Below are 12329 nucleotides of genomic sequence, written 5' to 3' on the forward strand. Positions count from 1 at the left end.
GCGGGAAAAATAAAATGGTACTGGTTTTAAAATAATAAACCCCCAAAACCCACAAGGGTTTGCATTTGCAGTCACTCGGACATCAATTCTCCGGCCACGAAATGGTGATTAGGGTTCTGAACGTGGCGGAGAAGCCATCGGTAGCTAATACCGTATCCGGAATCTTATCGAGGAACCAGGGTTTAAGAACGCGAGAGGGCAGGTCCCGGTACAACAAAATATTCGAGTTCAATTACACCATTCAGGGCCAGCCTTGTCAAATGATGTTCACTTCCGTCACCGGACACCTCATGGAGATCGAGTTCGTTGATCGGTATCGGAAGTGGCATTCTTGTGATCCCTTTGATTTGTTCGAAGCTCCGATTCGGAAACACGTTCCCGAGGTTTGTTTAATTATGGAATTTTGTTCATAATAACAGTCTAATGAATTAGGGGTTTTGTTTTTGTGGGTCAAACGGTTATTTTGTAACTTATGGATTTTAAGTTTATGTAGAAAATTGGTAAATAATTATTAGATGAAACATTATGCTTATTTACTTGTCAGTTTTGAATTAGGATGCTTGGTTTTGCATTTAAAATCGAAATGCGGTTTTTTTTTATTTTTTATTTTTTATTTTTTTAGTTTGAAAACTTTAGACTTGTATTGAATAAAATGACATTTTTAATTTAGGGTTCTGCTATCAACAAACAATAGTTTTGTTTTTCTACACTTTTTTCTGCAATATGAGGTTAGAATGTAATCTTACTGTCATGCTAATTTTAACTTAAGAATATTAACAACGGTATGATTATCATACTAAGTTGGTGTTGCACCAAATGAGGCGGAAAACTGAACTAATTATGCATCCTTAAGTCAATGTTTTTTTTGTACCTGTTATGTTCGGTGTCTTTTTTGTTCTGTTTTATATCTGTGTTAATGTCTTTGAAATGATATATATCTTCCTGTGAAATCTGTGTTAGAACATCAGTTATGCACTAGGATACTTGGCTTGGCATTGAAAATCAAAACGTGGCTTTGCTTTGTTTAAAAAATAATGACTTGTATTGAATAAAATGGCATTTGTTAATTTAGAATTATGCTATCAACAAACAATATCTTTGTCTGCTTTTCTATGCAATATGAGGTTAGGATGTAATCCTGCTGTCACACTAAGGTTAAGTTAAGATATATAACATTGGTGTGGCACCAAATTACATTGAACTGAAATAATTATTCATTTTTTTATCCTTTTTCTGTCCATTGTTCTTTTGTTTTATGTTTTTTTTATTCAGATGGAAGCTGTGTTATACAAACTGCTTAATAAATTAGGGTTTTTTTTAATGAATTTCAAGTTCATGAAGAAAACTGGTAAATTAACTGGAAAGGTTAGGATAAAATCGGTTTTAAAACATCAGTTTTGCACTAGGATACTTTGCTTGGCAGTTGGCACTAAGTATCAAGATGTGGCTTTGTTTGTTTAACAATATGATTTATTGACTTGCATTGAATAAACCATAGTTTTGTTTACACTTTTCTATGCAGTATGAGGTTAGGATGTAATCTTACTGTCATGCTAAGTTTAACTTAAAGAATTCTAACAATGGTGTCAATGTTCATTTTATACTTTTTTTGTTCAGTGTTATTCTTTTGCCCTTTTGTTTTTGTATTCAGTGTTAATGTTTTTGAAATACTTTATATTCCTGTGAATTTGATCATCAAGGACAAGTTGGACATTAGAAGGACATTACAAGAAGAAGCCAGAAAATGCCAGTGGCTTGTCTTGTGGCTTGATTGCAATAGAGAAGGGGAAAACATTGCGTATGAAGTTGTAGAAGTTTGCTCAGGTGCCAATTCTCACCTCAATATTTGGAGGGCTCGGTTTTCTTCTTTAATTGATAGGTATGGACTATTGTGGTCATATTTTGATCCCTACACAATTATATATTGTTGTTAAAAGATTAATTCGTTTTACAAATTTTGATCATTTTGGCAGGGAAATCCACCAAGCTGCCCAACAACTTGCACGGCCTAATCAGTTATTTTCTGATGCTGTGGATGTTAGGCAAGTGAGTACTCCCATGACTGTTCTATTTGACTAAGCAATGTTTTTTTTTTGTTTTTACATATGTTTGCATGATAATTATGGACTTTAAGACAATATATTTTAATATTGTCTGCCTATTTTATTTCTCTTGAAAACCTTACTTTCTGTTTTCTATAATAGTAGTTACTACTTACTAGATGTGGCAACATGAGCGGGTTGGGTTAAAGCTTGTAACTTGAGTATGGGTTGAAAGTTGAAACAGGTCCAGTTGGGACGGGTTTATGCAAAACAGTTTTGCTCCAACTTTATAAAAGTAATTAGTGTCGAACAATAGGAAAATTGTAGTTTTTTTAGTAATAATCTAGTTTCTTTAACATGTTCTGTTTCTTTGAATTCTTTCTAAGCCATTATATTTTAATTTACCTTTTTGACTTGTAAGAGGCATTACCTGATTCAACCCGTTCATAAGTACATAGGCTGAAATCGAGATATACACTAATTAGTTACGTTACTGGACTAATTTGGAGCCATATGCAGGAAATTGACCTCCGAATTGGGGCTTCCTTCACGAGATTTCAAACAATGTTACTGAAAGACGCGTTTGTATTTAATTTTTCTACAGACGGTAGAAACCTTGTTTTAAGTTATGGTCCTTGTCAGGTATATGGATATTTTAAGAAGGAATTCAATGTTATTACAAAAGTGAAATTTAAATAACAATATCTATAATTCTGTGAGATTATTGTGCGTTGCAGTTTCCTACACTTGGATTTGTTGTTGAACGATACTGGGAAATACAAGCACACGAACCTGAAGAGTTCTGGAAGATTCAGTGTTCTCATACAACTGATGAAGGCACTGCTAACTTTAATTGGATGTAAAGTTTTTACTATTTGTCATCTTTTCATGTTGTTGGTTGTTATTATTTATATATGTGTGTTGGTGATTTAACTCATTTTGTTTTCTACAGGCGTGGACATTTGTTTGACTATACCTGTGCAGTTTTACTTTATGAGATGTGTTTTCAAGAGCCCATTGCAACTGTAAGCTGTAAAATATGCATGTCCTGTGCATATATGAGTTTCTAAGTTTCTAAAACTAAAATCAAGTTTTATATATTTGTTTGAATTCAGGTCACAAAAGTTAGACAACAGGAGAAGCTAAAATATCCTCCACATCCTTTAAATACTATTGAGCTTGAGAAACGAGCATCACGCTATTTTAGGATGAGTTCTGAACAAACTATGAAGGTTAGTTTCTTCTTTATACGAGGTAGTCTTCAAGTATACTAAATATTTCGTTAAGACTTAAATGGTACTTCAGTTTTTCTGTTAAAATAGATCCCTTTTCATGTTGTTTACTGCATAATTTCTTTTTGTAGGTTGCAGAAGACTTGTATCAATCTGGTTTTATCAGTTATCCTCGTACGGAAACTGATTCCTTTTCAACAAGGACCGACTTACATGTGGGTATTCTTCTTTTAAGTTATTCTTTTACAATTTGCAGTCTTACTTATCTAATATTGATAATTTATGCCATAAGCAACTTGAAGGATATGGATACCACATGATTATAATTTATAATAGTAAACATAGTAACCAAAACAACAGTGTTGTCTATTAAATCAAAGTCATGTTCTTGGTGTCATCAAGAAGATATTAACTCTAGATACACCCTCTTGCATGTTGTTACCTTTGACAAACCTATTATTTTCACAAACTTGAGTTATCATTTTCTTTGTGTAAAGATATTGTTATTGTTCCAGTATTTCACATAACTTTAGGGCGTTTATTTAGCTTTCTGGTCACACACAATAATGGTATTTTCTCCCCATATATATAGTATTATTATTATTTGTATTATTATTATTATTACTATTACTATTATTATTTACTGTAGAACTTTGATTTCCTTATATTGCCCATACATATTAGAGTGAGGGTCACTCTGGAAGCTATCTCTTTATCCCTTTGGATAGAGGTATGGTGTGCCTGCATCCCACCCTCCCCAGACCCTACTTATAGCTTTGCTGTTGGTGGGACTTCACTGGGTATGATTGATTGATTGATTGATTGATTGTTTATCACATATTAGTCGATAGGGTGCCACTTATTTCATACTCTTTTAATGATCCAGATACTTTTTTTATATTCAATTTGACTATAATTATGGATAGCGTTTTGGTGTTTTTGTTAATCTATAATGGCTTTCTAATTTAGCAAATCCACAAAGGTATCTAATCTTTGTTTTTGGCTGTGATTGTGTTTTGGATGGTTTTAGATACTTGTACAAGAACAACAGGGGCATCCTGTGTGGGGCGCATATGCTCAACGACTCTTGGATCCTTCATCGGGACTCTGGAGGAATCCAAGTAGCGGTGGGCATGATGACAAGGCACATCCTCCCATTCACCCTACAAAATTTTCTCCTGGAGAATCTGGATGGAGTTGTTAGGAACAAAGCGGCGCGCGGAAGCGAAACAGCACACACATGCACAACGATAAACACGCATAAACGAAAATATAAACGACACAAGAATTTAACGTGGTTCGGTCCCCGCGAGGGGACCTACGTCCACGGGCTGCAACTAGGTTTTCTTATTAGCTCAGAACCAAGATTACAATTACATGATGGGATATATATAATAAACAAGATTAGGGTTAAACATAATTAGGAGCCAAAACCGGGCCTTCTAATAAAACCGGCCCAAAGGCCTTCATAACCCAACAATCTCCCACTTGAAGGCCTTGCGATAAATTCCAGCCTGCCATCCAAGTAAATATAACAATCTCATTCATCCAGTAACTCTAGTAATTTTCAGTAATAGAAATCAACCAAGCCTCCAGTTCCAAGAACAAGCTAAAACTTCAACAAAAGAAGTTCTCCAAGCCTCCAGTTCTCTAGGAACAAACTAAGATTTCTACCAATCCACACCAGTTGCAGCGCCCCTTCCCATCAGTTACCTGAAAGGCCCATTGAAGCTCCCGAGAGCTCCAATCCGGTCATCACAGACCCAGCCATGACAAAACCCGCCAATGGCTCATCCTCAATCTTAACCGGCCCTCACTTACTCACACTACCGGCTCCAAAGACTTCCAGAGGATAATCACTCTCCAAAAATCAGCAGACTATACCAGGAGAGATTTTCACATTCGGATTTCCCAGTCTTCCGAACTCAACGTCCCTTTGGAAACAAACCTAGAACACACCGCGTGCTCCCACTGTTACCAAAACCCCGAACATGTTCAGACCTCCGAATACGCTCAAGCTAACATCACTGTGGCTCCAGGCTTCATGTCTGCAAACTGAAACCCCTTAGCTCTACCCGATTCAGCGAGCCAAGACCTTATAACTCGGAAGTTGGTTCACTTCTTCCGACGATACAGAGATCGTATCTTCCAAAAGTCTTTAACTAAAAGATTCAACAAATGCTTCATTGAAGTGAGTAACAAGAAATAAAGCAAACTAGAATCTTGAACCCAAGAGTCTTCACCGCCTTCACTGAGTCTCAATGCATCAACCCCAGATACATTCTCAAAAGCAGAATTCCAAACCTTTCGACATCGACTCTTAAAATGTCTCACCTCTACGCAACCTACCAAGTCGACTATGCCCAGCTCCCACTGTTCCTGTTATCCCAACCCATGCCACACCAACACTCCATGAGATGAACCCCACTCGTACTATCCCGGCAAATAACTTTACCCAACACGAGATTATGAACCTCTCAAATGGTGTACCACTGATCACCACCAAACAAGATATAACTTCACAATTCCAAACGAACAAGAAGTAATAATCACAGTTTCGAACCAGCTAACAGGCAAACAGCTATAACAACAGTAGAACTTTCATGAAATCAAGCGGTACCAAGGGTTCTATGACCGTACACACGATCAGTTAACTCAAACCCTAACCGAAAGATCATCCAAACGAGCAATAGTTAACATGACTTGCCACTAACCTCATTTTTTTTTTCACTTATGCCGTCACCAGCACACCCGCTGGTTCCATTTTCTCCAAGTTTATCCATCACCAGTACTATATCCAAGTTCACATGACAAACCAATCAACCAAAATCCAAACCGTCAAACATTCCGATCATAACCACCTCGTCTTCAGTTATAACAATAACAAACGAGAACAAATCGAAAACAGTGAACAGACACAACAAGGGCACGGGCCTAAACTTGACGATTGTTCAACAGAACACTGCCAAATAAACCGATTTGCTCTTGCAATAACCGATAAATCAACTAACTGTAAATAAACTATATAAAGTTACCTCAGACTAATCTCTTGCAAACAAATCTGAACCCGAACCTAAATGGTCTTCACAAAACCCGGTTCCCTGAAGCCGAGCAACCTCCAAAGAAAAACCCTAAAACCCGAAACACCCGACCCGGTGCTTCACCTGCAACGCCCGAGTGAAACCTGCAACTCCAAGAAGTCCAAAACAGGAATTCTAATTGCAAAATCACCCGGAAAACCGTCCCAAACAGCCCTGAAAAACAGCCCCGAACAGCCCTGTTAACCAGAAAAACGAAGATCTCTGACAATACTGTTCACCGCCGGAATCACTGTTCACTGCCGGAAACACTGTTCATGCCGGATACTGTTCACCGCGGCACTGTAGCGGCGGCACTGTAGCAGCCCTTCTCAAACCAGCCTCTTCTACTTTTTTTTTTTTTCGATCGATACCCGTGCAAAACCGTGTGTAAACAACGAGCCAAAGCTCTGATACCACTTGTTAGGAACAAAGCGGCGCGCGGAAGCGAAACAGCACACACATGCACAACGATAAACACGCATAAACGAAAATATAAACGACACAAGAATTTAACGTGGTTCGGTCCCCGCGAGGGGACCTACGTCCACGGGCTGCAACTAGGTTTTCTTATTAGCTCAGAACCAAGATTACAATTACATGATGGGATATATATAATAAACAAGATTAGGGTTAAACATAATTAGGAGCCAAAATCGGGCCTTCTAATAAAACCGGCCCAAAGGCCTTCATAACCCAACAGGAGTGAGGATCATAAAGTAAGTTTTTAGTATAATATTGCAATACTTTATCAGAGGCGAACATGCTTGATAATAATAATAATACTAATAATTTAACATATATTTATTACAGAAATTGTATGAGCTAGTTGTTCGCCATTATTTAGCATGTGTTTCTCAACCCGCTGTTGGAGCTGAAACTACAGTAGAAATTGACATTGCGGGTGAAATGTTTTCAGCATTAGGCAGAACAATAGTTGCTGTGAGTTTTGTTATGCTCATGTGAAATTTCTTAGGTTTTGCTTTTTTATTTTTATTGTAATATAATAAAGTTCTTAATGGTGAAATGCTGACATATTGTACAGAAAAATTATTTGGAAGTCTACCGATTCGAAACACGGGGTGGGTCTCTAATCTCAAACTACACGTTTGGACGGCAGGTTTGTGTAGGACCAAATGATATTATAACATTTTCATTTGCATGTTTATGGTTATCATAATTGTTTAATATCCGATTTCATTATTTAGACATTCATTTTTCATTGGTTCCATCAATTTGTGAGATAAAAGTGTTTTACCTATAACTAAAAATATGAAGTTCTTCCCAAAATGCATTAAAAGAGTGTGAATATTGTTAAATGGATTGGTGTAGGAAAGTAAGTGTACATCAATCATCAAATTAGTATTTCGATGAAAAAAATTGATAGCTAACCATGCTTGACAATCATGCAGTTCACTCCAACATCATTAACTCTTGAATCAGGGATTACAAGGCCACCGCCCCTCTTAAGTGAATCTGATCTTTTAGATTGTATGGACAAGGTGAGTACCAACAATTTTTGTTTATTTCTTCACCGTTTTTATCATCATTTAGTAAAGATTATTGTTACAGACTAACAGAAACTCTTTATTTTATTTTTTTAGGCAGGCATTGGGACAGATGCTACAATGCATGATCATATCAAGAAACTGACTGATAGGTTTTATGCTATAAAAGAGGGGGTCACATTTCAAGCCAACAAATCTTGTACATTTTTTTTCTTATATAAGAAATGATATATATCTTATCTTTTATTTATTTTGATTATAAATTTGAGTTTGATTACAGGGCGAGGCATTAGTTATGGGATATGACGATATGGGGCAAAAAGATTTTTTTATCATATTTTTTGGTTGATGTTGGTGACATGTATTTTTCAAACTTTTGATCTTGTTTGATGATTTCAGATATGAACTTTGGAAGCCATATCTTCGTAGTATGATGGAGGAAGACATGAAGGCAGTTAGTGTTGGAAGCAAGAGAAAGGATGATGTGTTGGCAACATGCTTGCAGCAGATGAAGGCGTGCTTCTTAGATGTATGTTGACGTCTTGACATTTTTAACAAACTTGTTTGAGTTCAAAGCTTCTTAAACAAATATATATATACTTTGCAGGCGAGGGTAAATAAAGCAAAACTATTTCAAGCCTTGGAAATATTCTTTGACAGAACAAATAGAACGGGTGGAGATGATCAACAAAATCATGGACAGCCTGTGCAGAAATGTGATGTTTGCCACGACTCAGATTTGATTCTTAGAAAAAAACCGGTAATTTTTCTTTACAGTTTTTGTCACATGTACATTCATAATTGAACTTTAGTTGTGCTAGCTATTATGTTTGCATAGTTTTGATATTTGACCTAATGTATGCTTTTAACTATAATATATTTTTCTTTTCTTACAGGATGGGAAGTTCATGATTGGCTGCTCAGCTTTTCCACAGGCAAGTGTTTGGCTCTTTTAATGCAGTTTTCTGTTTGAGGGACACATAAATGGTTTCATTTTGTCTTAATATCAACTTAACACACTGTTGCAGTGTAGAAACGTCATCTGGCTTCCTGGATCGATATCAGAAGCTGTTGTTACCACAGATGTTTGCAATACGTGTACTCCAGGTTGATGCATAGGGTTTATTTAGAATCTTAATGCTGTAATATTTTGTTTCATCTGTGTAAATATATCAAGCACATTATAATTTAATATTGTTTCACAATTCACAGGACCTGTTTTCAAGATTCAATTTACATTTCGTCGGCTGGAAATACCACCAAACTTCAATGTTCATCATTTAGGTGATCTATTTTGTATTTATCTTTAGCATGGAGATCTTTCGATTTATTGCTAAATGCTATCTGATTCATTGCTATTTTGTATTTATTTTTAGCTAATTTTAATAATAAAATATAGTTAAGTTCTGTTTTCGTCTCGTGATTTGACCAATTTAACTAGTTCAATCCAAAATAGAAACATTCAACCCTTTGAGTCACTATGGTTTCTTTCTATAACACTTTTCGTCTCTAACTCTGTTACAATTTTATGTTAGTATTCATGAAGTGACCAAATTACCCTTGTTTATTAACTTGTTTTGGACTGAGCAAATTAAAAAGCTAAACTACAGGGACAAAAACCGAACTTAACTCTATATTTAACTTATTTAATAGTATATCTATTTAATTTATTATATATGTGTTTTATTTTCGTTCATGAGGTTTAGTCATACTAGTTAGTGTTATTAGACAGCTTAAGGAAATGCCTGGTTCTGGACATTTTGTTTTCGTTAAATTGGTCTAAGAGAGTATTAGGAGTTTCTAACTTGTAACAATTTTTAGTGAATTATAATATTTTATATATACCAAAAGATTAACTGTACTGAACTTTTATTCCCTTAATCTAGGTTGTGTTGGTGGCTGTGACGATATTATGAGAGAGCTTATGGAAATGTCTGGTTCTGGACATCGCAGTTCTTCAAACACACCAGGCATGTTTTAGATTTTTTAGCATTTGTTCAAGACTTTAAGCAGTTGCTTCTTTTTATAGTTTACACCTTATTTTTTCATAGTTTGACTACATTTATACATATTAATTCTATTCAGCAAGAGGAAGGGGTATCACTGCGCCTTCTAGAAACGTTTCACAAAATAATAATAATCAGCATCAGCCGCGGCAGCAGGCTACCTGCAGTTTTTGTCATCAAACAGGACATTCTTCTACTGATTGCTATTCACTGACTTCTCAAAACCGTAGTGCTCGATCACAGAGAGCAAACTCAAATAATGGTAAATTTATTGCGTATGTTTTGTTATTTTTTTATATGGTTTTTACTTTAAGATATTTGACCAGCAACTCACACAAATTTTGACCCGTTACTCGGGAATTATTGATTATGTTTTATTATTTTTATATGGTTTTTACTTTAAGAAGATATTTGGCCAACAACTCAAACACAGTATTTGACCCGTTACTTGGGAATTTTCAATCCGGTTTAAGTTTTATATTAAAACCAGTGTTGTAAAAGTGGGTTTCTAAGGCCGAGTACTCGCTAAAAGGTATGTTGCCGAGGCGAGTTTCTTTAATTCCGCCTAGTTACTAAGAATTGACTAAAGGTAGTCAACCTTAGTCAGAATCGCAACAAGTCGGTAAACTTGAGCCGATTTTGGCTTAAAAAAATAAAACATAACTCGTATTTCTTTAAAATTAAAGAATAAATATAATTTTTTTACTTAATGACTAACAATTTTTAGAATAATTTATTATTTAAAAGTGTATTTCTCTTATTTATATTGATCTTTACCTATTTTGTTATAAATATTAGTAAATTTGTGATATTCGACATATATATAATATCCAAAAACTAATTTTCTTTATATTTACCATGTCCGAGTACTCCGAGTACACCCAACTCCCCAGTCGGCCGCCTAGGGTCCACCTAGCGACTTTTGCAACCTTGATTAAAACGATCAAAGTTTATAAATGGAACGATTTGGAAGTTGCCCAAAGTGTATTTCCAACACGTAAAACTTTTTAATTTATTTTATTTAACATTATAAAAAATTCAGGAAAAGTGTATTACTTTTGTGCACAGATTTTTCTTGAAGATGCAAACAACAAATTGTTTACCTTTTTAATTTGTTTTTGTTAATTTAACCTCTCTCTCTAATGTGGATACAAAGTATAATATTTTAAATAATTGTCTTGTTGGATACAAAGTATAATATTTGGGGGTCTTTAAATCTATTGTCTGTTAATGCAGGTGATTCACCGATTCCTTGCCCTACTTGTGGTACACCCTGCGTTATGAAAACCGCCAACACAGATAGCAACCGGGAAAGAAAGTTCTACTCTTGTCAGTCACAGGGTTGCAAGTTCTTTGTGTAAGTATTCTAGATTCATTATTCAAAACACAGATGGCAATAATAATCTAAATTAGGACATAAATCTAAGTTTTATGTCCTGTGAAACCTGTTTGAAAAAGTACAACGGGCCAAAGTTTACACCTCTATCAAAATGTAACTTTTCATGTTGTAATAACAAACTGTGTTTGCATTTTATGAAGCTGCTGGGAGGATAGTATCCCCACTACACGAGGTGGCGGTGGCAGCTCTGCAACAACCACAGGCAGAAGGGGTGGTCGTGGTGGCGGCAGCAGTTCAGCTACAACCACTAGCAGAAGAGGTGGTCATGATGGCGGCCAAGGTGGCAGTGATGTGAGGTTTGTATCAGCTACAGGTGATCCTGTTTCTGGCAGAAGTTGCTTTATTTGTGGCGATCCGTCGCATTTTGCAAATGCGTGTCCAAATCGTGGTATGCGAAACTGACTTGGTTTCAACTATATGCTGTAATTAGTCACTAGAAACTTGTCTTTCGTTCTCATACCGTACCATTTAGCATGTAAAGTAACCATGTTTGGTGAATAAAAACATTTCTTTTGTATCTGTGTGAATTATTTTAGTGAGATAATTGCTAGTTACTTCAATGTTTCGACATAAGTCGGGTAGGTATAATTTTCTGGTTTAAGTCCGAATAACATACCATATTAGAGTTTATTGTTTTACTGTATTACATAAACATTAACTAAGAATTTGGGTAGCAACTCCAACACGCTACCAAGTATGAACAATCAACATGGTATGATGAGCTCTTGATTAACCAACACCTTCGTATTCAAAGTACCTGTATCATTAACTTCTTGTGCAGTCAGAAGGTCTGCAACGTCATTAAGAGGCAGCGTTCTGATATCCACAAGCTGAACAACATCATTATGCACGTAAAAGCCACCGCCTTCTTGTGAGGCCAGGATGAAAGTTTGAGAAAAGTTTCGTTCCACACCAGCATTGCCGATCAAGGTGCCTGGTACTCCTACCTTCACTGAATCTTGAGCATACGCATTGTTTAAGTCAGGAATCCACTGCACAACATTACAAGCCATGATCTCATCATTAATATACTGCTCCATATAAATAAACGAAACTCAAAAAGTG

The 12329-nt window shown here is 35.9% G+C and overlaps 1 pseudogene across 1 annotated transcript; it reads left to right on the forward strand.

Annotated features, from left to right (window-relative positions):
* The first annotated feature begins 42 nt into the window (after positions 1–42).
* Positions 43–11977, forward strand: LOC143576264 (DNA topoisomerase 3-alpha-like; annotated as a pseudogene). Its single transcript, XR_013142914.1, has 24 exons — positions 43–383; positions 1701–1879; positions 1974–2046; positions 2562–2684; positions 2780–2901; positions 2995–3067; positions 3158–3274; positions 3406–3489; positions 4305–4467; positions 7054–7070; positions 7165–7293; positions 7397–7471; positions 7764–7853; positions 7956–8058; positions 8140–8174; positions 8259–8388; positions 8467–8619; positions 8756–8794; positions 8888–8966; positions 9072–9143; positions 9746–9829; positions 9945–10127; positions 11102–11222; positions 11405–11977. The product of XR_013142914.1 is annotated as a DNA topoisomerase 3-alpha-like (transcript).
* The last annotated feature ends 352 nt before the right edge of the window (positions 11978–12329 follow it).

The sequence above is a fragment of the Bidens hawaiensis genome, unplaced genomic scaffold, assembly GCF_021521415.1.
Source record: "Bidens hawaiensis isolate Kalapana, Puna unplaced genomic scaffold, B.hawaiensis_p1.1 tig00028038_1, whole genome shotgun sequence".
Lineage (NCBI taxonomy): Eukaryota > Viridiplantae > Streptophyta > Magnoliopsida > Asterales > Asteraceae > Bidens > Bidens hawaiensis.